We start from the raw sequence: 22,470 nt of genomic DNA, 5'->3' as shown, positions 1-22,470 counted from the left end.
TCTTAAATCCCATTTTACAGTTCTAGCTGATGTTTTCAGAGCACTTGGGTTACCTTTAGAGCCCAAGGTAATTATATCTGGGGCAATTCTGTTTTCATTTACAAATACTTTATTGTCCTTTTAAAATATGCTGGCTTATATATTATATTCACTTTGCTTTTTTAGAATTTCAAATTCTTGCTTATAGGTATCGGAATGACTTTGAATTAAAGACTAAAACCTCTTATTTCCGAATATTTTCTGACCAGAATTAACGCCTTGGCATCTAGGCTCGCAAGAGAAGGGTTTGTATTCCCCTGTAAAAGCTATTGAAGTAGCTTCACTGTAATTTCACCATATTTAACATTTCCTTCTAAATAGAGAATTTTATAAGACATCATGAGAAAATCAAGAAACATTTCTGTATTTCTTGTAAGAAAGATTTTTCTGTAGAACCCAGTGTTTTAACATTGCCCTTTCTGAGGTAACAGATTCTTTGTTTATAAATCTATTATTATGCCTGAGTTAAATATTATTGCCTCTAAACATGCTCATCTTCCCCCATCTTTTTAAAAATTTTTTTATTTTTAAAATTGTTATTGTTAATGTTAGTCACCATACAATACATCATTAGTTTTTGATGCAGTGTTCCATGATTCATTGTTTACCTGTAACACCCAGTTCCATGCAATACGTGCCTTCCTTAAACCCACCACCAGGCTCAAAGGGAAAAGTGAAGGAGGGGGAATCATCTTTTTTCTTTTTTCTTTTTTTAAAATTTTCCTTCTTTTTAGTCTACCTTTAGCTCAAGCTGATGACATCAATCCTAGAATTTACCACCAACTTTCTTAAAATATTAGGTTCTAATACAGAAAGGGGGTGAGGAATAAAAATATCTAGACAAATGAGACTTGAAAACTATATTCAATATTGTAATTTTACATTTGAAAAAACTGCTTTTATAATAGATATTCAGAAAATAAAGTACACTAAAATTGTCTTGTTTTGCAGGCAAGGTTATAAAGGTTGAGAATCACCTATCTATAAGTCTAGGTTGAGAATCACTTATCTATAATTCTTGCTTCTTTAATCTATGGTAACAGTTTCTGACCCACTGCTATACTGAAAGTGCTAGTTTTAAATGCACCAATGATTTCAGACACCAAATGGAAAGCTTGTGAATGAAGGGAAGTGTTATTAAAAATTACATAGAAAAAAGAGACATAAATTAAGACTGTCCAACAAGAAGGTGTGGCTCTAACAAGGACTAATCATAACTGCCAAATCCAAACTTTCTTATGTTTTATTATTTTTGTTACCTCACAAAAGTTGTACATTTTATACTTAAGAACATATATATAGTCATCATTTTAAATTCTTCCTCCTGTTCCTAATTTCAACTTCCATTTCTACAGCTACCCACAGTGGAAGGTATACTTTTTGGCTTGTTCTCTGAACTTACCTATGTATATATAAGGTTTTCTAGTTTTTTTGGTTGTTGTATAAATCAAATGACATGTATTAGTCAGTGTCTTTCTTTTTCATGTGAAATACTGTAATATTTTCTTAAAGAAGTACATTTGTTATCTATTTCCATTCTTTTCTAGGCTGCTTAATATTCTACCGTATAAGGGCATATCATAACTTAACTATTCTAATGTTGAACAATGAAACTGCTTCCATTTTTCTCCATACACTTCCCCCTCTTCAAGAAATAACCATATAATATTCTATATGAACCTGACAGTATCTTTATACAGAAAAAAAAAATCTGTTCAGAAGTAAAGCACTTTTAAAGTTCATAGGTACTGTTGAACTTTTCTCCTCAAAAAGATGAGACTATTTATACTTTGTTTTCCAATTTTACTTAGTAATATTAAGGTTGTCCAGTTTTTGTTAATTTTATTACAAAGGTTTTAAAAAAATCCTATCTCCCTGATGTTTTCATTTGAATTTCTCAGAATAGTAGCATGGTTGAATAACTCTTCAAAACTTTATACGCTCTCTCTATTTCTACTTCTATGAATTTCCTACTTACATTCTCTATTTTCTACCAGTTTTTTTTTTTTCATACTGGTTTGAGAGCATACCTTGTATACTCTGAATATTAGCTTTGTCTATTACATGTCAAATCTGTTATTTGGCAATTCAGTTGCTTGCCTTTTTTAATGGCATCTAAGTTTGATGTCTCACTTGAAAGGCCTCCTCTACTCCAAAATGTTTTAAAAAATTCACTTCTAAACTTTGCCACTTCACTTATATTTAGCCCATCTAGATTTCAGTTTTGATAGTACCACAAACAGGGTCCCTAATTATCTTTACCTCAACTGGACAGTCAATTGTCCCACACCATTTATAGACTAGCTCTTCCATTACTAGTTTATCACACAAGACATTCTCCTGTATCCATGGAGTTCCTCCTGAATTCTATATTCTGTTCATATGATCAACATGCTCATTCCTCCTCCAAATTTTTATTTTTTAAAAAACTGTAATTTTATAGTATGTTTTGACTTTTGATAGGTATGTTCACTGTTGTTATGTTTGTTTTTGAAATTTACTTGGCCATTCTTATGCATTTCACCTTCTCAAAACTTGAAACATCAGTTTGTCAAATTCCATTCTAAAATCCTACCATAATCTAATTAGGATTATAATGACTATTTTCTCATTTGATGAGAACTGCCATTTTTATAGTATTAAGTTGTTACATTCAGGAATACAGTATGCTCTCCATCCATTCAGATCTTCCTATAGTTTTCTTTATGTGGCTGTTGTATATTTTAGAAGGTTCTTAAGTATTTTATAATTTTAGCTTCTACTTTTTTGTTTTCATAGTTGGCTACTGCTGGTGTATAAGAAAGTTAAAGAATAATCTAAGTTATAGCCAGCTAGTTTACTGAAATCTCTTTGTGACTCAAATACTTTTCTGTTGACTATCTTGTATTTTCTAAGTAGGTAATCATACCAACCACAAATACCAACACTGATAATATCTCACCCTATCCCACACACACCCCTTATTTAATGGTTAATTATTTTTCTTGCTTCTTAATGAACTGGCTGAGACTTTAGGACAAACTTTACGTTTCTATCTTTTTACGGAAGTCCTTCTAATATTTCACTGTGACATTTAATACAGGTTTCTGATAGAGATCCATTACAAGGTTATTTCCTATTAACAGTTATTAGGGACAATTGATTTTAGAAAATGATAATTTTAGCACTAATGAGATAATCATATAGTTTTATTCTTTTATCTATGAATATACTGAATTATGTCAATATGTTTCCTAACACTGAATCAATATTATACTCCTGGGATTTAATACATTGGAACTGGCCAAGGCTCTGGAGTCAGGTGCCTGGGTTCAAACCCCTAATCCTTCACTAACTAGTTGTGTGATATTAGTCATGTTATTTTACTTTCTACTTCAGTTTCCTCATTTTTAAAATGAAGACAATATTATCTACCTCAGAGGGTTGTTTTAAGGATTAAGTAAACTGATATACATAAAGTTGTATGGAACAGCAGTCAGAACATAGAAAGTATTTAATATATGTTAATTTATTGTTTACTGAGTGCTGTATATTTGCCAGGTATAGGGTATGCAGCATGGCAGGCAGGGGTCACCAAACTAAGGCCTGTGAGCCAAATCTGGTCCCGTTTCTGTAAAGTTTTATTGGAACACAGTCATACCCAATGTTTATAACTTATCTATGGCTGTTTTAATGCTCCTACAACACAGTTAAATAGTTGTAATAGTCCATATAGCCAAACACCTTACATATTTACTATCTGCCCCTTTATAAAAAAAAAAAAATTGCCAATGACAGCAGTACTGTTCCAACTCAAGAAGTTCATAAACTAATAGCTGAGACAGATAAGAAATATATATGCTATAGTATGATATGCACACAATCATGATATTGAGGGTATTACAGAAACATGGCAGTTCAGTATTAAATGGCAAGAAGGATTCATACAAGTGAAAAAAAGGCAAGAGAAGAGGTATTTTACTTACCCTTAATTATTTTTAAATATGCATTTGTTTATATGTCTTTACCTTTCATCCCAGTTTGTGAATTACTAGAGGGAAGGAGTACAGTATTCATTTTTGTGACATTCATAGTATCTAGGACATTTCAAGAATTAACAAATGATAGATGAATAAATGGTGAAAAGAACAACAGGTTATCTAGGTGTTAGAGCCTCTTATTACCCCTCTTTAAAGTGAAGAAACTAAGGCCCATAGAGGTAAGTAACATGTTCATGTTTATATACAGCCAATAAGGGAGGAAGCCAATAAATAAACCTCTACTTGCCTACTGTAAAACGTATGTTCTTTCTACTACAAAGCTGGGAATAAATATAGTCACATGATATCAATGGACTATATACTTTGAAATAGAGACCAAAGACATTATAATTGATGCAGCAGAATTGTGGTATGATTTTAATATCTAAAATTGAGCAATGATTTGAATAAAACTCATGTTTTTGAAAATACTAGTCTGGAAGCAGCCTGAAAGATGGATTAGAGGGAAACTGCACCTACATTTTCTCCAAAGGCTACTCTACCACACACATTAGGCCAATTTTAACAAGGTTCAAGTAATAGATTAAAAAAATATAACTGCAGGGACTCCTGGGTGGCACAGTCAGTTAAGCATCCAACTTTTGGCTTCATCTCAGGTACCGGTTTCAGGATCCTGAGATGGAGCTCCATGTCAGGCTCAGCACTCAGCATGGAGTCTTCTTGAATCCCCTCTCCCTCACCTCAGTCCCTCCCCGCTAAAAGAAATACATAAATGTTTATAAAAAATATAATTGCAAGCATACAGTGGCATGTGAAGAATAATAATGCACCTACTGATCTGAAGTATCAGAAATTGCTGGTCCCAACACTGATAGAAGAAATAAAAAACTATTAACTAAAAGTGTAAGAAAAAAGCATATACTGCAAATGAAAATATTATATGGAAAAAAATCAAGTCTTAAGAACAAAACTGCAAATTGAGAATGCCTGTCTTAAGCAAACAAAAAAACCCTAGAAAATGAAATCACATACTATAAATATTTTCACTTTAAGAATGTAAGCAAATCTTAAGAAAAACTGATTCTGATGGAAATGACTACTCCTTCAAGCTCCATCTCAAAAGCAGTTGTTGTACAGAATATCTATTTCTGCAAAAGAAAGCATATCTTTAGTTTTTAAAGAGAAGTCTTAACTGTGCTTTAAAATGCACATGAACACCTGTATAGAATCCCCAAAGTAGGAAGATTTTTTTCTCTCCCTGAGGAATTAAATAACAAAGAAATCACCTAAATTTTCTAACTTATTCTGTTCAAATGTATGTTGAAATGTGGATTCTAAAGGAGGAAAACAGAAAATATCTATTAGATATTTGGGATAGAGGCTGATTAATACAATCTAATTTATTAAACTTAGGTAACTTTTATATCAAGGTTTATTTCAAAGTACACATCAAATTTACTTTTATTTCTGACTAAGCATAGAAGAGATCTCACAAAGCTAGAAAGAAAGAGAGATCTGAAAGTGAATCAGAAGTAACAGTTCCATCTGTAAAATAAAAGTACTACCATATATCCAGCATGTCTGTATAGGATTTAAAAAATTACCAAGTACAGGGCCTAAACACCAATGAGAGTTCAACAAGTGGATATTATTACTCCACATACAGGAATAGTCTTTCTTCCACTTGGAAAAAAAAGAAAATCTTAGGGAATTCCCTTTTGCATATTTTTATCCCACTCTAGAAAAGACTAGCTGAAGTTGCTTGGAATATAAGATCAGTACTCCCTTGCAAAAAGAACAGAGGCATTGGATATGGACCACAATGAAAGATTATTAAGAATAGAAAGAAAGCTTTTACATGCAATCTGTTTGCCAAAAAAGCAGTTAAAACTTTTGAGTGAACTAAATGTTTAGTGGAAGCACATCTGCAGAACTTTGGAGGATAAAACTTGAATTCATTCTGGTCTTACTTAAAAAAACAAAAAACAAACAAACAAAAAAACCACCAAAAAACCAAACTGCATTGCTTCCAATATAGCAGGATTAATATAAGCCCTTACTTGGTACTTTGGTTACATGGTTTCCAATATCTTTTTCGGTGCTCACAATATTTTTGTGGGGAAAACAGGATAGGTATTTTTCTTAATTTTAATGACTGGGAATTTAAGATGGAAAAAAAGCTAATCTGAGATCATATGGCTAATAAGGGTAAAGCTGGAACTAAGATCCATGGTAATCTCCTAAAAAACAAAACAGCTGGAATGATCCAGCTGTTTTAGGCTCTGGCAAAAGGGAGGTTGGAGACCGAAATGTTAATTTCTCTTTAAAGCAAAAATTTTTTTTAAGATTTTATTTATTTATTTGACAGAGAGAGAGATCACAAGTAGGCAGAGAGGCAGGCGGGGGGCGAGGGGAGAAGGCTCCCTGATGAGCAGAGAGGGCTTGATCCCAGGACCCTGAGATCACGACCTGAGCTAAAGGCAGAGCCTTAACCATTGGGCCACCCAGGTGCCCTTAAAGCAAAATTTAAAAAGTCAAATTTTTTACGTAGCAATTCATGATGGAAATTTAGTTTTAAATTTCGTTCAAAAGGTTTGTACTACCCTACAATATAAGACAGTATATACATTTACGAAGTATGAAAAATGTTAATATAAATAAATTACAAAAATTAACTTAAGTTTTGAAGTTTTGTTTGGTTGGTTTTAATGTTTTTAAGAGGGGAAAAAAGAAAACACACTGATTTTATCTAGGCCACTCTCCATCTTACTCATCCTTGCTTTTTCCAGCACCTAATACTATCCTTCATGTATAGAACATATTTACTAATGCCTTCAGATCAAAAAATGTTCTATGCCATATTCTGGCTCTCCTGATGACACAAAATGATGTCATTACTCTTCATGACTAGCCAATTCATTCATGCAACCATAACCCCGAGGCACCACTATTCACCTGGTATTGGCATATGAAACACAATGTGAAGGAAATAATTGCTTCAGAAATACACACCTATAGGGGCGCCTGGGTGGCTCAGTGGGTTAAAGCCTCTGCCTTCAGCTCGGGTCATGATCCCAGGGTCCTGGGATTGAGCCCCGCATCAGGCTCCCTGCTCAGCGGGGAACCTGCTTCCACCTCTCTCTCTCTGCCTGCCTCTCTGCCTACTTGTGATCTCTGTCAAATAAATAAATAAAAATCTTAAAAAAAAAAAAAAGAAATACACATCTATAAATTTAGAAACTTCACAGAGCTATTCCATGTAAATGAATTTTCCAAAATAACTGATGCTTATCCTTTAAATTACCATAACTTATATTTAAATAATCTTAATGGAAAAAATTAAAAAAAATTTTTTTTAAGATTTTATTTGTCAGAGAGACAGAGAGAGAGAGACAGCACAAGCACGGGGAGCAGCAGGCAGAGGGAGAAGCAGACTCCCTGCTGAGTAGGAGCCCAATGTGGGACTCAATCCCAGGACTCTGGGACCATGACCTGAGCCAAAGGCAGACACTTAACTGACGAACCACCTGGGCATCCCTTAATGGAAATATTTTAAAAGCGATTTCTAGGTCTTCTTTGCCTTAATCTGCACATGACACAACCTTTTCTTGATGACTCAAGCTCATCAATGTAAATATCAATTATTAGCCTATTCTGTAACACAGTGACTCTTGGAGTTACTGAAAGGTATCTAACTTAACTGTTTATCTCTTCATTAACTCATCCTAGACTACTTTTAAAGACAAGGTTTCCTACCACCAGATCCCTATTATCACTTAAAAGCCACCAGTACCCTGGCCAAAGTTTGTAAAATGCCAGTTTCAGTTTAAACTATGTAAAATCAGAAAAGGCAGTTGATATACTTAGCCTTACAAAATTTTAAATCAAGCCATGATGTAACTATTTTCACTGCTCTAAGGCCTGGCTCAAAGGTTTTTCTCCTTTCACTTCCTAGTTCTGAGACCTAGTGGCTGTTTGTTGCTAGAAGTTTGGCCACAAAATAACAATTACAGTAATAGTTATTTCTGCACATTTTCTTTATTTTTACTATGACAGAGGGAACAAATATAAATGACAGTCATAACAAACAGCACCAAACAACCATGTAGACAAATGATATAAGGCATCTCACTTCATGTGCTGTAAGGACAATTACCTAGTCCAATTATTAGCCAGAAGTCTGCAAACTAGGTCCACTGGCCAAATACAGCCCACAGAGAGCTTGTTTTTGTTTGGCCCTTGAGTTAAAAATGATTCTTATATTTATAAAAACTCATTTAAAAAATAAACAAAAAAGAATACTCAGAAGAGACTATAAGTAAACTGCAAAGTGTAAAATACTATCTGGCAGTCTGCAGAAAAAGTTTGCTATTCTTGATCTAAGCTGTAATAAACACACACATATAAAACATATATAGCTATCCCTTACACATAAAGCTTAAGGTATTAATATGTCAAAGTAGACACATAGTTCTTTCAGTGATGAGTTCTTAAGGATACAGCCAAATTATCTTCTCCAGCCCTGCCTAATCCTTTTGATCATGACCTGGGGCTTAGCCAAAATCTGTAGGCAACCTTCTCTCTTTCTTCCTCTTAATACTTACCCTTGGATGCTCTCAGACTGGTCTCCCTGCTCCTACTTCCAGCCCTGGATGTCAATCTTTTCTGGAATGTCTTTCCTTTTGCTAAGTTTTCCCCAAGCTTCAAGTCTGACTTCTTACAAATGCCTTCTATGATCTTCCAGCCCTCAGTGGCCTCACCTTCTCTCGAATTACAGTCCTTTCCACACAATTTAATAATAACAGCTTATATTTTTGCTAATGATTTTCTGTGTGTTAGTCTAGTATCCATAACTATTTTCTAAACAACTTGAAGGAAAAATATCATACTGCTTTAGTATCCCCACTTTAATAATAGCTCATCATCCTCTAAGCCCAAGTCATCTCCCAATTGTACCTCTCTATCTTGGAGAAAAAATAACCTGAGGACTGGTAATGGGTGATAAGTGATTGGAAATACCGAAAGATAACACCCACAAAATAACTTGATGGAAGAAGATAAGTTACACTGCAAACTTAGAAAGTGTATGTGAAAGACAAACTGTAATAGTGGAAGGACAGAGAAATAAGGATCAAGAGATTAAAAGATCACTGACTTAATCTCACAAAACTGAGGGTTGCTGGGGGGAGGGGGGTTGGGGGGGTGGGGTTATGGACATTGGGTAGGGTATGTGCTATGGTGAGTGCTGTGAAGTGTGTAAACCTGGAGATTCACAGACTTGTACCCCTGGGGGGAAAAAAAAATATATGTTTATAAAAAATAAAATTAAAAGATCACTGAATAATACTTTGAAATGAGATCAAAATATTAAAAATATAAAAGCTTACAATATAAGTTAAAAGAACAAAATTTGCCTTTCAACACTAATTGGCCATTAATTTCCTTTTAACAAGCAGCTCTTGACATTGATATCCATAAGAACCCTTTTTTTTTTTGCAATGTGATAGATAACTGAAGCACTGAACGATTCAATGGGATAAACATACACTGTATTCTAACTCTTTATATTTTTCAAAATTCTAAATTTATTTGAAGTGTGCTAGAGATGAGAAAAAAAAAATCCCCTATCAATTGATTACCTGGCTAATAAAATTGGAAAGCATGGGCATATCCCTACATCACTCTTAATGATAACACCTAGACTCAATTTCATAAAAAAATGCACCCAGAATATAAAAAAAAAATTTTAGTACTTCATCAAACTATTAAATATAAGGTACACAAGACTTGCATGTATGAACATAAAAAACAAATGTTTTAAAACAATCATATACATTACCCATGAGTTTAAACTAAAAATACTGCATATTATAAATTAAGTGCTCTTTACCTAAGTAAAGCTACAAGACAAGGAGAATATTAATCATATATTCCTTCTTTTTGTCCTGGGTTTTACAGTCTCTCAGTCCTGACCTATGCCTGGCTGGTCAGAGAAGAGGGAAACAGTTTTCTTAATTAGTAATAAAATATGCCTAATATTATACTGTAGAAATCTTACAACAAAAAATTAATTATTAAATGCATGGTAAAATGAATCAGCTCTCAGTTACTCACATGATGAGGGGAAGTGATGACACAGATGACACCAAATGATAATCCTAGCATCAGTTTTTTCAAATGCACATCATTAATTTGGAAGAAGGAAACTGCCTTTATGATTACATCTGACTCAGGCCAGGGTTAACCAGAATGTTTATATTCACTAAACATTCAATGATTTTGAGGTTTTGAAAGGAGAGACAAAAGGGAAAAAGAGGGAGTTAATTCAAAAGCATACAGGTGGCTAATGGCAACCAGCCTGGGATAAAAGGTCAGCCTACATAAGAAAATTGAGAAATGGTCTGTGAAGAAAATGAAAACAAACAAACAAAAAACCAGTAAAACTTACCAGGACAGTGCTAAAATTTTTAAATAGAATGTTATTTGTAAAAATTTTAATGATTTTTTTTCCTCTTAAGTTATCCTTTCTTCCCACTAACTAGTATTATTAGTGATGGCAAGAACTACCAGTGGGCCAAAAAGCTGAAAGGAAATTTTAGGTCCTACGTTACAAAAGATGTATTAAAAATCCTTTTATCACTCTTTTCTGTTAAGCCCACCATCTGTCTTAATAGGCACTTTATCTCATTACTCGAGAGAAATCAATTCAACCAAGAAAATACCAAAAAGGCAGAGGAATCATTCCTCTGGAATATTTTTAGGTGATTCAAACAAAACTTACACGATGGCAAGAATTACAGATTTAGCAAATACACAAAAACTAAATATTTATCCAAAGACAAGATCACAGCCACAAATCTCAATTAGTTGCTACCTAACATATGGCTCCAACTTCTTGAGTGGCATATGTTTAGCTCTGGTGCTGGTAATAGCATGGTGGTAAAATAGTATAGTAACAGTTCAACTTTAGTTATTTCATTTTTAATAATACAGAAAAACACTCCAACTTTGGTTACAAGAACTAAAAACAGAGACCACAATAAGAAACAATTATGTTGCTCGGTTTTAGAAGTCCATACCGAACACATATGAGGATTACAAGGCAAAAAGAAAAAAAAAATCTTACCAGCTTATTATCTTAGTTAGAAGATGCTTAGACACAAAGGTGGCCAAAGAAACTTAAACAAAATTTCACAAAAGAAAATCTCTGAATTCACGATCCCTAGCACCTCAGCAACCATTACACCCCCCCCCCCATATCCCAAGGTTTTCAACGCTGTTTGATAAAGGAACGATCAACGACTACTTCAATTACAACAGCCCGCTGTGCTCCCGACTGTATGACAAAATTATTTGTTCATTTTCCTTTACCTAACGCATGGCGTCCCTCCACAGCCGTGTCAAAAGTTCAAAGATCCAGGTTGTTAAACAGGGCGAGCACCGCAGCCCCGAATCAACCTCCTGACTGAACAGGTGGTTAACTCAGCCGCGTAGAGGAACGGCCAGGTACTGGCACCAGCCAAACAGGATCAAACACACCAGGGCGGGTTTTCGAGGTTTTAACCCCAAGATGAACGGGGGAAAGTCTCTTCAGAAAAAAAACGTTCAAGTCCGGCGACTGCCCGGCGGCCAAAGCCTAAGGCACGGCAGCCGCTCGGCGATCTGCTCGGGCGGGCTGCGTATACGACCCCCTGAGCCTCCGCGAGCGGCGCTGCTCACCGCCGGCCGGGGTGGGGGTGAGGAGGGAAGGCCGCCCGCGCCGCCTCCTCCGGCTGGTGGCGGGGCCGCAGTCGCGCCCCCCACAAGCGCCTGCGGGCGAGACTCGGGCCCGGCAGGTGGCCGACAAGTTGACGGGTCCTGTCCCCAGCCCCACTCCCCCCTGTCCACAGCGCGCCCACAGGACGGGGTGGGCCGGGCCCCTCGACGGGCCGGATCCCGGCTCGGCGCCGCGGCCCCTCAGACCCAGCCTAACGGTTTCCGTGGCGCCTGCTCCGCGACGGGAATGGGACAGCTCGGTCTCCCCCGCCTTCCCCGATGGGAGCGCCCGCGCTCTCACCTCCGAGTCACGCCGCTCAGAGGCGGAGGAAGGCGGCTACCCTGGCGCCTCTTCTTCGGGTTCCTGATCGTTCTCGCTCTACCTCAGCGGCAGAGCCAGCTCTCGGGGCCGCTGCGGCCGCCGGCGCACTGACTGTTGGGGTGGTTTTCCGGCAGTGACGGCGCCGCCTCAGCCCCGCTCTTCGCTCCCTCTCCGCGTAGCTCCCGCTTTCTGTTTCACCCGAGGGACCACGAACGCCGCCGCCGCCATGCTTACTACGGAGCCGGGAGGAGGAGCCCCGAATCGGCGCGCCCAGTGCGGCTGCGCGAGCCTCGCCGACGGCGTCCCCGGCCGGCCCGGACCCCGCGTTCCCGCCCCGCGCCCGAGCCTACTGCCCTGCGGGTCTTTCCCGGCAGCGCGAGTCGCCCGCCGAACCCCTAACGCTGGGCGTTCCAGCGCCCCCTTACCGCTCCCAGGGCGCCCACCGCCCTCCCGGGCTGCACGCTCTGTCCTGAGGCCTGGCTGCGCTAGGTTCGACTTAGCATCTGCCGCGGCCAGCCGGAGAGCAACACTAGGGAAATGTGGAGTTAATTGACTTCCTAGGGCCACTCACGCAATTCTCAGTCCAAATTGTAAAAGGCTCCCTCTGAGACGCGCCGGGTCAGCCTCTTTCGGAAAGCACAAGAACTTAACGCTGGCAGGTGCTTTTAAAGACACTCCCCCAAGGAATAGGAAGCCAAGCGAAGTGGGTTGGATATTTTCCATCCTAAACACTTAGAGCCCCGGATCTCTACGGCAAGCAAAAATATTTAGATAATTACTTCAGTTGAAAACGTGGGGCTTAGTTTCCTGGTCTGTTCCCCAGCCAAATCGCATGAAAACCCATTACCTTAATTTCTACAACAACGCGAAGCTTACAAGTGAACGGAGCAGAGATTCCTTTAAACCTCCAGCAATGGGGGCGCTGCAATAATTCCCAAGGGCCGGCCAGGGCTGCTTACTTTTGCAGATTCCACTAAAAGTCTTGGGAAGGGGGTAGTCTTTGGGACCGAGAGTCCGACTCCAGTAACTGTCCCTTCAAAAACAGTGATGAATGTAACCAGGCTCCCTGTTCTAGCTTTATTTCACTTTGTTCATTGTGCTGCATTTTAATATAGCAGTATTTTTATTTTAAACCTGCTACAGAAATCCTCTTAAAATCTACTTACTCCCTACATTCTTAAAGAGTACAATGGTTAATGAAACCCTTTGTCCACGGTTGACCATCAAATATGATACCTTGGCCATATGCTGAAGTCCCAGGGATTGCTGAGGTATATAGGATCACTATTTTGGTGATGTCTTTTTTTTTTTCTCTGCGGAATGTTCTCATCACCTTTTCTAATAATCTGTCACTGCTTCTCATCTCCTCATCTGTCTCTTTATCCACTCTGAGCCTTCCCCTCATCCTTTCTACTCTACTGTTTATTTTTTACTCTTTTTTCTTGATGGCATTTCTCTGGCTCCAGGTGATGATTGATCAGATATTTATATCCACAGCCAGCTAAGGAGAGAATCTTTTTCTTCCCATCAGTAAATAGGACAGTGACTCTATATCAAGTGATATTTTGAGATATTTTTATTGCTGTTCACTATCAAAAGTTCTTTCCCTGTGAGAGGTGTTTTCTTTCTTTAACTTCCGGTTTGGGCCCTCTTCCAGACAAAATTGCTGGAAAGCTGATCTCGGAGTAACTGAAGCATAACTGTATATTGTTTTAAAATATGAGTATTTATCAGAGTGTGGGCAAGTTGGGTGGCTTCTCCATATTGCTACCCTAGCTCTGTTTGGTTAGAGACTAAGCTAGTGGTTTCCAAACCTAATTCTAAGCTAGTAATTTCCAAAGCTTCCTTCTTGGGAGTTTTTTAAAAGGCCAGAATCTTGTAATCTACCCCTTAAGATTTTGTCTGAGGAGGGGACAGGGAACAGGAAATGGCATTTTTTAAAACACTGTATTTTTAAAAAGTATCCTGGGCATTCCTACATGTATAGGCACAACAAAGAAGAACAGTTATTTTGAAGGAGACTAAGACATAATTCCAGAATATCACTGAAGTAGATATAAAGATTGCAGTCAACAATATGCAACACTGGAAGGTTGAGTCAAGTGAGGACTGGGGAATTTATGTCCTGTGGAGAGAATGAATCATACACATAAATAACCCTAACACAGGCACCAGTATGAATTCTCTGGGAATCTAGAAAGGCACAAGAATTTACGTCAGCTTTGAACAAGTCACTTCTCAGTACTTCATTTTTCTTCTCAATAAAATAAGGGTCATTTTCAATCATCTATCTTAAACTCTCATCAATACTCAACACTTTGGCCAATTATTTCTTTGAATATTACTTCTTCCTTTGGCCTTATACTCTTGGCATTTTTTTCCTGCACTTCTGAGTACTATGTCTCCAATTCCTGTGCAGTTTCCTTCTCCTCTCCTTTTTGTTTTCATTATAACCTCTTGACCTAAACATCATTATCTTCACCAATGGCTTTAGTTATCTATATGCTGATAATATATGCTGGGCTAGAGACAGAGGTGTCTCTAGCCCAGACCCTTCCCCTAAATTTCAAATCTGATACCTACTCTTTTATTGACATGTTTACTTAATGTCTTATAGCTACAAAGTGTGGTTCAACTGAGTTTATAAACTCTTCCTGTATTCCTTTCTCCTCATCTATCCAGTTGTAATAGTCATCTCTGGTATCTCCCTCACCCTCATTTTCCATATTCATTGTAGCTTCAAGTCCTGGCAATTTTATCTTTCAAAACTCTCAAATTGGTCCACTTTTTACCAATTGCCACTAATGCAATCTGGCCTCACGTATACAATCTAAGCCCTTTCAATTCATTTTCCACTTTGCAGCCAAAATGATCTTTTTTGGTTATTTTATTATTACTTTTTAAGAGAGGGGATGAGAGAGAGAATGAGGGGAGGGGCAGAGGGAAGAAAGAATCCTAAGCGGGCTTCATGCCCCGCACAGAGCCCGATGTGGGGCTCAATTCCACAACCCTCAGATCATGATCTGTGCCAAAATCCAGAGTTGGGCACTTAACTGATGAGCTGCCCAGGTGCCCCTGCAGCCAAAATGATCTTTCTAAAAGCAAGTACGACTATGTCACTTCCATCTAAAACCTTTAAACAAGCTTTTATTCTAATATATGACTAGAATTCTTAAGGTGGCCTACCAGACTGCATGAGGTCTTACTTTTTCCAGTTTCATCTCCTACCACTCTCCCCTTGCTTCCTGTATAGAAAACTTCCTGACCTCCTTTTAGTTTCTCAAATGTGCTGTGATTCCAGCAGCCACAGGCTCTCTGCACATTCCAGTCTTCTCCTTGTAACCATCTTATCTCTTACTCAGGGAGTAATAAAAACATTTCTGACTTCCCAGAGGAGTTCAAGACCCCTTGTTCATGTCCGCTCCCCTACAGTGGGTATACTTTCCCTCTATGACCCTATAGCTTGCAACATATGTGTGAATATTGAGTATATTGAGTATATTTCCATTGCTCTCTTCAAGAAGAGAAGGACTGTGCCTATTTTTGCTTACCCAGTGCCTGGCATGTGGTAGGCCCCTTAAATACTTCCTGAATGGTTGACTTTGTTCTTGGAGGTCCCTTCAAGGATTCTAGAAGGTTATTGAATCATATAATTAGGAAGGAGATTACTGAGCACTTTTAAGACAGCCATCTTCTGTATGATTAATAGGAAGAGATTCAAGAATATGTTAGGAGACAATTCTCCATAAAACTGTCATGTTTCTGTATGTTTCACGAGCAGAGGCAGAAGCAGCTTTGGTTCCAGATTATCTGTCTTTTCCAGGATGTTTGTATAAACAGACAGCCTTGGAAGGTAGAAATAGTGTCTCCCACTGCTGCAATAGAGGGGATTTTTTTTTTAACCATTTAGCATGAAAATATCATCTTTTGTGGTGAAGGTTAAACAGCTTTGTTTGCAGCCCATTGTAAAAGTTTGGGGAGTTCTAAGCTTGCGTTCCTCAGCTGTGATGCAGACCTACTGCATATGTGACATCCCCTGGTCCACTCCATGTTGTCCCTAGGTGAAAGCAGGGAGACAAGGGAATTGCCGTGAACATGAAGCTGGTGCTGCTTGCTGTGTCATATGTAATACAGTCCTCTGACCTAGAAGACTCAGATCTTCTGCTAGCACCCAAGAAACTGTAGCAGGCTAAATTATTAGCTTGCAAGGGACATAAAATCTCAGACACGTCACAACACTTGACAAGATACAGTGGGTTGAGGAGAAAGAAAGAGATAAAGAAGTCAAAGAGCAAGCGGAAACTTGTCTTTAAAGAAGACGGCGGGGGGGGTGGAGTTTGGTGAGGAAGAGAGATGGGAAAGCAGATCGATGTGGAGGTGTTGTGCCGACTGAGTTCTCTGAGCAACATTTGGAGCTCTAACTCTGGGCAGAGTCAGAGAAAAGACTACTGCCTTTGCTCCTCTTTTCAGATGGAGAAGTGCTATACATCCGGTAGAAGAGAGGGAGGTGAAAGCAATTGATCAGGAGGTAGACCAGTTAAAATAGTCAGAAGCTTTTTCACCCTTTGTCTCTGAGAAGGAGTGTGGTATAAAGTGTGTGTGTTGTGGGGAGAGTCAGGTATATCTGGGCTTGAATCTCAGCTCTACTACTGACTGGTTAGTTATCCTTGGGCACGTTATTCTCTGAGTCATGTCCTCACTTGAAAAATGAAGATAAAATGCCTATTTTGCAGGATTAAATGGCATAATTCATGAAAATGCCTGGTATGTGCCTGATGCCCGGTAAAAACAACTATATAATTAGTTGTCCTGGCTAATTGTGACCTGGTGAGGTAAGGGAAGTCCAGAACCTTCCTCAGTATTTCCTAAAATACACAGGAAGGAACTTGACTATAGTCAGTCTTGCTCCAAATTCTTGATCCTGTTGTAATCTCCATTCCTCACTGTGCTTTCCCAGCCATGCTTTACTCCATGGATGGAACAGTTCTTTCCCTAAGAGCAAAGGAAACAAGGCACAAAATAGGAAGCAACTTGACACTGATCATTGGCCATTACCACTAAAGGGAATTTCTCCCACTGGCCATCATTCTCCTCAAAAACCACCCTGTCACTATTTTGCTGTGGATCTACTCTAACAAGAATCTCCTCCACATTTTTCTAAATTTCTGGGACCCCTTAAAGCCACCTCCCTTTAAAGCTCCCTTTAAAGCTACCTGAGGAAAATTCCCAAAATCTTGTGAATTTATTATTATTCAGAGCAATTTGGCTCTTTCCTTGGAAGCTTTAGTTTTCTTTTCAAAATAAAAAAAGATCCACTTGAGTGACTTTCCATACTAAAGAAGAACTATGTTATAGAGAAGTAAATCTTAAACTTTGCTTGAATAAAAATCAACCAGGGTCCTTAGTTAAGATAAAATGGTTCTACTAGGTATCCCCCACACCAAGATTTGGATTCAGGAATCTGCAGTTATAAACACTCCCAAGAGATTCTGATGAGGGTAGTCCATGGGCCATACTTCAAGCATCTAAGAGCAGCTCAAACAGCATCAACTTTCATAAACAGATGGTTTCTTTCCTTGTGACATGGAGTTAAATTAGGATTGACTCCGTTTTTCAAAAAAACTGCTCATTTGTGGTTCATGTCTTTTATATTATTTGTTCTTTATAGAGTAACCAATTAGGAAAGACCAAGGAATTCTTTAATCACAAAATGATAATCCTAATAGTTCAAATTTGTCAGTGTTAATGATAGGGTTTCAAAGTAATGCTCATAGAGACAGTCTTACTTCCACAGAGGGTAAAGTCTTCTCTGGTTTCTGGTCAGGACTCATTGAATAGGTTCCTGACCTGAAGGGGCTCTACAAGAATAGACAGATTATAAGGATTTTCTCTAGGTTGAAAAAATAAGGTTTCTATATCTGACTTTTAGACTGTCAACAGCTCTTTGATGTTTTGTACAGATTTAGGAGGCTCTGAGAGCAGCCCTGGGGTTGAACGCACCAGGATCATTATCCAGCATAACCAGTTGACATACTAATCAATTTTAAAGACAGAAGAAGGAGATAGGCATCTATAAGGATAATGAGGACGAAGATGACTTGGGATTTGAAAAAGCTATTCCCAAACTATGTGTCTTTTTCTCTTTTTCCTTCAAAAGAGCAAATTTCAAAACCAGAGCAATACATTATCAACAAAATAATGAGATTTTAATCTGGAAAAAATAAAAATTTAAATGACATAGAAAATGAGAAATCAGATAATCTAACATGTCACCAAACTTAAAGCTATTCCTCAAATTTCAGAAGTAAATATTTAAACCAAATTGCATTTTAGAATTAGTAGACAATTTATCTATGCTATGTGAATATCTTTATATAAGTTGCCTTTAACTTTCACACATAGTATACAAATAAAGCCAGGCATCATTTAGATAAAGAAAATGACTTAGAGTAATAAGAAACACTAGAGAAACTGTTTATAAATTGAATACTTTTAGTGAAGTAAAGAAAATACTAATTTTATTTATTTCAAATTTTTATGTATAAAATTCTTGAAAACCAAGGCACTTCTGAACTTTGATCTTATTTTTTCTTTACACTGTACATATAAGATATAAACCCAGCACTATTACATTGAAAAGACAAAAACTAAAATTAATTACTAATAGTGATTACCATTGTTAGAACAAAGTAAAATAAAGAAGCTTTATTTAAATATATAACAGAAGATGACCTTTGTCAAATAAATACTCAGCTTTAGATTGTAGAAATTCATGACTTAAAACATGGGAAATTGAAATGTATTCATTTTCCCAAGCTACAGCGGACTGAGAATAAAAATAGGGTTGTGGTAGAGCTCTCAAAGAGTAGCCTCACACTCTTCTCACATCCATAATCAAATTTCTTCCAGATGATTCTAAGAATCCCCAGGGATCTATATAGGTGCACTCCAAGAATTAGTCCTCTGAGCAATTCCATGACATTCACTGTCTTCTGTCCTCCTCTGGCTTATTGAGGTGTTTTCTTCTGTTGTTTCCAAAACCAACAAATTTCCCTGATTGCAGTGCTATCTGTGCTAAGACTACCAATGCCTGACTTGAAGGGCATCCATTCCTATACCAAGATACAGTTTTCCATGGACATTCTCCTGTTGCTCTTGCCTCCAGCTCCCAAATTCCCATGTATATCATAGTGAACCAGATAAATATATAATTTGTTTGTAGCTCTAGGACTCAGGCATGAATTCATGGACTAGGTAGTATGTTCCACTAAGCCTTTTCCTCTAATAGTGGGTAATTGAACTTGAAGCAAACTTTTCATATATCTCTTCACTTAGGATGAGATTTTTTCCCCTTCCTTTCTAAATAGGCCTGCTCTACCAGCTCTGTAGACATGCCCAAACATGCTCAAATCCTAGGGCAATAAAATGGTTTGAGCTCAAGTTGTGACCCCAGCTACAAAAACAATCAAGTATTTCAGAGGAGGGACTTGGATGTTAATGAAATGATTTACTATATTAATTTTCTTAATACTACTGAACATTAATAGACGTCTTACTCAACATAGAATAAGAGCAAACTCCTTTCTTGTAAGAATCTAATTTAAAGTGATAATCCAAATATGCTTCTGAGAGCTGTACATAGCAAAGGAGAGAATAAATCAAGAAACATTTATAGACTTGCCTTTTATATCGAAGGCTCTGTACAAAGAACAAGTGACCTGACCCTAACAAATTTATTTTTTGTGCTGATTATTTCTGTTTTGCTCTCAGCCCCAAGTCCATCCTTTTATACTGTGTTCTGGGATCCTAGGGCTAGGTCTGGAGACTACATTCCCCAGATTCCCTCATCAGCTGCCTTCCTGTCAGGATCAGCCAATGGAGGCTGTGGTAACTAGAGAAACTGGAAGGCAGGTAAAGGAGAGACAGGACTTGCTTCCTATTTGTAAATCTTGTCAAAAGCTAAGAGCTACAAAATAGCCTCAGTCTTTTGGCATATTTAGCAGTGGTTGGGCCACATCCCTTCAAGGCTACCTGTGCTACCCAGCTGTGTCACCTCATTAGCATAACCACTAGCCATGCAACACCTCCTTCAGAGACCTGAGCACTAATGTATGAGGACCCCCTTCCTCCAAACAACTAGGTTTCTCTCATTTAGTTCTCTGCCCCCTGAAACCCAGCAGATGTTAGCTACTTCCTCCAGAATCCCCCATTTACTCCTTCAGTTTTTCAGTGTCTATGTGACTAATTCCTTGAATTAAATCCCTCTGTTTAAAATAACTACGTGGTTTCCGATTTCCTGATTGGCTTTTGATCGATGGATTTTAACTAGATTTAAAATACCTGGTGAGGGAGACACAATATACTTATGCAAAAAGACATTCAGAGATACAACATTTGAAATGAATAGCTCAGATAAAATTTGCTAGAGGGGTTCAAAAAGGCAAGTAATCAGTTGTTATGGGATGATCAAACATAGGCATTACGATTAAAAAAATTTTTTTTAAAGATTTTATTTATTTATTTGACAGAGATACAGTGAGAGAGGGAACACAAGCAGGGGGAGCAGGAGAGGGAGAAGCAGGCTTCCTGCTGAGCAGGAAGCTGGATGTGGGGCTCGATCGATTGCAGGACAAGGGGATCAGGGATCAGGCTTAATGACTGAGCCACCCAGGTGTCCCAGGCATTATGATTTTTAAATTCCACTTCTTTTATTGAATCTTCAACACTGTGATCAAATTACTACTACTTTCATTTTATAGATGAGAAACTTTGGTCTGAGAGGCTGAACATATATTCTCATACATACAGCTAAGAAAGCAGCAGAGCTGAGATTCATAGCTTGACTCTAACACAGTCTTTCTATTAGTCCATGTTACTTCAGGAGGGTTGAAATAGGAGCTGAACCTTGAAGAATAGGCTTCAAATAAAATGGTCAGAGGAGAGCACTTTAATGGGAACAATAGCTAACAAAGACTGAGATTGGGAAAATGCCAAGTGTGCCTGGGGGTAACAAATAAGCCTGTGCAGAAGTTTGAGTTGGAAGGTACAGAGATATAAGGCAGAAAATGTGCTGGAGCCAGATTAATAGGGACCTTGGTTGACATGTGAGGAAGTTAGTGAGCTGGACTTGGAATTCAACATGGGGCTTGAACTCGCAACCTTGAGATCAAGACCTGAGCTGAAATCAAGAGTCAGATGCTTAACTGACTGAGCCACCCAGGCACCACAGGCACCACTTATCTTTAATCAGGGGTCAGAGATGTGAAACAGCAAAAGTGAAATGCTGTTTGGTATTGTTGATTAATGGAGTTCATCACTGATATTTGTGAAGCCCCTGCTGTTTGGTAAGTGTTGTTATCAAAGGCTTTTTAAAATAACCAGCGGGGTGCCTGGGTGGCTCAGTGGGTTAAAGCCTCTGTCTTCTGTTCAGGCCATGATCCCAGGGTTCTGGGATCGAGCCCTACATCGGGCTCTCTGCTCAGCAGAGAGTCTGCTTCTCCCTCTCTCTCTGCCTGCCTCTCTTGTGATCTCTGTCTGTCGAATAAATAAATAAAATCTTTAAATTAATCAGAAAATTAAAACAAGAGAAAAACCTTTATGGATTACTGCCATCAAACCAAGTGATTAGAAAGGGATTTTGACTTTGCATAAATTTCGGGATAAGCAAAAAACCAAAACCAAAAAACCTTTTAAAGAAAGAAACTAGGATTTTTATCACAGAGAAAAAAAGAATACTTATTTGTTCCTTGCTTTAAGATAAATCAAAGTCCTAAAATAATTGACATAGCCATGAGAAATGAATTTTTAAGCACTTTTTATAGAAAGGTATTATTATTTGACTAATACATCTTTAGGGGATAAAATGAAGAAATATTAAAATGACAAGCCAACAACACTAAATCGAGAGATATGGACAAGTGGACCACCAATCAGCCTGTCAGTGGACTATTATGTTCTGTTACAAACCTCTCCTTGAAGCAATTGGATTCAAACACATTAAGGGTTGGATAGGCTTCTGTGGGCTAGCCTGGAAATTCAACTGTCATTTATAACTTTGTTTCCATGGCAAAATGCCTTTGCAGGTTCTAAACAGCAGACTTTGAAATTAACTTTTGGAATATAACCCATTTGCAACTGGGGGACTGCTTGTGCTTTGCATGTAGATTGTCTGTTATAACCAGGGCTTTAATTCCACTGAATCGCAAAGGATTCCAAATTAGTTAGAGGAGTTCAAATTAGTTATCTTTCTTTCAAATCCAATACCTTATTTGGGAAAAGGGGATTTAAAAAAAAGGAACACATTTGATGTGAAGAAAAGGCAAATCCTATAACTTTTTCCATGAAAGGCCTGATTATGAGGAAGCAAAATTTTGT

At 38.1% G+C, this 22,470-nt stretch overlaps 1 protein-coding gene across 4 annotated transcripts in view; it reads right to left on the bottom strand.

Moving 5' to 3' along the window:
- The window catches only part of FNDC3A (fibronectin type III domain containing 3A), a 178,205-nt gene extending 165,520 nt beyond the window's left edge, over positions 1-12,685 (bottom strand). For 2 of the 4 annotated variants that reach the window (XM_032874032.1, XM_032874035.1), the window contains exon 1: positions 12,076-12,179. The gene's annotated coding sequence lies outside the window, so the exon portion shown is untranslated. Of the gene's footprint in view, positions 1-11,390; positions 11,666-12,075; positions 12,180-12,667 lie in introns of those variants that run through there. The other 2 variants (XM_032874034.1, XM_032874033.1) reach the window with 2 other exon arrangements.
- Between the last annotated feature and the right edge of the window lie 9,785 nt (positions 12,686-22,470).

This window comes from Lontra canadensis, unplaced genomic scaffold, assembly GCF_010015895.1.
Source record: "Lontra canadensis isolate GAN:19392208 unplaced genomic scaffold, GSC_riverotter_1.0 scaffold51, whole genome shotgun sequence".
NCBI classification, from domain to species: Eukaryota; Metazoa; Chordata; class Mammalia; order Carnivora; family Mustelidae; genus Lontra; species Lontra canadensis.
This window is presented reverse-complemented; position numbering and strand designations above follow the sequence as displayed.